General features: G+C 46.2%; 1 pseudogene; it reads right to left on the bottom strand.

Annotated features, from left to right (window-relative positions):
* Positions 1 to 314: 314 nt before the first annotated feature.
* On the bottom strand, positions 315 to 415 carry LOC147001254 (U6 spliceosomal RNA; annotated as a pseudogene).
* Positions 416 to 2,987: the final 2,572 nt, after the last annotated feature.

The raw sequence follows: 2,987 nt of genomic DNA, 5'->3' as shown, positions 1-2,987 counted from the left end.
TCCCATAGCAGAGCACTGACTATCGCTTGTCCACCAAAAACCGGACTTTAAGAAAGCTTGAGTCAATCAGAGAAGCCCGGGAGATGCTATTAATTTTATCAGATGCCCTTCCTACTTGGACAGTGCCAGCAAACGTCCTTCCTACAACTGCACCAAAACTGCTGCTGTGTTTTTGTTGGTCACCGTGATGAGGCAGGTAAGGTTATTGAAGAGAGAGAGAAGGATAGGTAGAGATATAGACACATGGATATAGAGGTACATACTTGAGGGGTTAGCCCCGTGCCTAAAGCACAGAAATCACTGCTTAGCATTTAAAGAGAAAGTAGAATCTTTCGCATGATATCCTTATGCAGGGCCAGCGCTAATCCTCTCTGCACCAGTCTGATTTCAGTGTATGTGCTATCAAAGGGAGCACTCGCCTTTTCATAGCCCTGCACGCCAGGTGTCTCTTCTCCCCACCCCCACCCACTCTCATACAATGGCCAACAGCAGTCACTACAAAGCACTGATGTAATGACGAGATCCTTAAATATCTTATCTGACAGACGATTGTCTGGTTGCAGACTCCCGGGCTTACTTACTTTGCCTTTGAAAAGCAGACGGAAAAATTCTCACAAATTCCGTTTTGTTCCTCCCCACCGTCCCTTCATTACTTCCTTCTCTCAGTCCTTTTTACTTTTACAGCCCTTGGAATCTGGTTATGACAAAGCCCACAATAGCTCATCCCATTTGTTTTACGACCTCTCCATCTGGTTTTGCTAAGTTACATTCCTTATAAAGAGACGCATGAACCCAAAATGTGTAGATATCTTTTGTGACCCGGGAGGGCTGAGCCTGTAACTGACATTAATGGAACCATCACCAACTTAATGTTTCTCAGACTCTTGGATTCCTTTATAAGAACACATGGTACTGTCTCTCAAGGAGCCATTGTTGTTATAGAATCGTGTGTTAAGTGGGGCTTTTGATCAGATAAGATTGTGACAGTCAGTGTCCTTTATAATGGTGTGTGTGTCCGCAGACAATGCACACACACACTAAGTGCACACAAGAAAAGTTCAGAAATCACAAGCACCAGTTCATGAAAATGTGAGCTCCTTCCCATCCTGCCTGCCATGGCTCTAACATTGGACAACTCTCCAGAGAAGGCTCAAGGCACAGAGGGTCTCCACAGTAAAACCAACCTTCTCATTAGCTCGGGCTTCTCAGAGGGAGTCAAAGCACTTGGACACTCTGGCCATCTTATTGTACCCATTCTCTGACACTTAGAGTTCAGTCTGTCTTCAGACTCTACTTCATGCCAAGCAAAATACAAGCATAAACTACATTTTTCCTACCTGCTCCAGGAGCCACCAGGAGCCTGGCTACTGCTCACAACCCGTCAGACACCAGGGTGAGTTCTTCGGCTCCCTCCCCTGGAACCAGAACCTAAGAAAACTTTCAGTTGCTATGAACAGGCAGACTGTAACCTTCTAGTCAGTTCTTTCTCTTTCCTCTCCATGGTTGATTGGGTGCCACAATGAAGGACTCGGGAAAAAAAAAAGATGTTTAGAGAGATAGGGATTGCATTTGGGGAGAGCGAGAAAGGAAAACACAGTCCTAAGCTAAGAGTCCGTTCACCCAGTGCCCATCCTCCAAGGAGAAGATCCCCCCTTTCTAGCTTTGGTTTTTCATAGAAGACTTGCCACTGTGTTACTCATGTGATTGCTACATTGCCCCTTTGCAAACAGCAGACATGCCTTGTGGGCAGAACTCCAGATTTTCCATGCATGCCTCTACCTGTCCGTGGGGATATCACCGAGCCTGGGAAAGTTGAGAAAGTGACACACCACCCACCAGGGGAGACCTAAACTAGACTATTAATCAGGCTGTAGGGTTAAAAACACACCACGGAAGGATGGAGGGGCTGGTACGAGCTTCTGACATTGGGCATCTACCTTCTTCATGGGATCACGAGGCTATGGCTCGGAGTCCTTCCAAGGAGATAGGCAAGACACACTTTGTCAAGCCTCAACGTGCTTCCCCAAGGGGCAAAGGAGCATCGAGGATTACTACCACCAAAGGAATGTGGTTTTCTTACTCTGGGCAGTCAACATCAGAGTCAAAGATGATAGATGAACTATTACAGTTTCTTTAAGTTGAATACAGCAGGATCCATCATTAAAGACAACATTCAAAAAGATAAGGCAGACAGTGCCAAGGCTCCATACCTGATTAAGTACTGGATTCCAAGAAGGCAACAGAAGAGAGGAAAGACCAATAAAGAAGTTAGGAAATCTTGGCTCCACTGGTCATGGTCTATGTGACTTTGCTTAAAGCACTTAACCCTGCTTCCCAACCAGTACAGAGGGCTTGGAGATCAGAGAAATCACACCACCGTACACTCTGACATCCACCCCCTCCCCCACCCGCTGTTCTTGCATTAAAACGGATTTTCATTGGGATTGGGACCTCGCCCTTCCCTCTGCTTGTTTGCATGAGGTTATTACCACTCGTAGACGTTTTCAGGAGTATGCAGGTGGCCGACGCCAGCGGATTCAGAGGCGGGGTTATGAACCATGTGCAGAGAAGATGACTTTCTTTTCTTTCTTTCTTTTCTTTTCTTTTTACTGTAGTGACTGCAGAACCCACAACTGACAGTTAGTTACAGTCCTAGGGTAAGAGAGACTGAAAATAAAGCCACTGCAGGAAAAAAAAAATGTCAGAGCTTAGAAATGGTATGTCTTAAGCATCTATTGTTGTGACACTGTGACCAAAAACCACTTGGGGAGGAAATGGTTTCTTTCATCTTACACTTTCCAGGTCACTGCCCATCCCTGAGAGGAAACCAAAGCAGAAACCTAGAGGCTGAACCGAGCAGAGACCATGGAGGAGTGTGGATCATGGACTTGCTGCTCCTGGCTAGCTCAAGCTGCTTTCTTAGAGAACTCAAAACAACCTGTCCAGTGGTGATTTTGCTCCCTGAGGGCTGAGCCTGCCCACTGTGG

Source organism: Mus caroli, unplaced genomic scaffold (assembly GCF_978045245.1).
Source record: "Mus caroli unplaced genomic scaffold, Mus_caroli_1 scaffold_14, whole genome shotgun sequence".
Taxonomy (NCBI): domain Eukaryota; kingdom Metazoa; phylum Chordata; class Mammalia; order Rodentia; family Muridae; genus Mus; species Mus caroli.
This window is presented reverse-complemented; position numbering and strand designations above follow the sequence as displayed.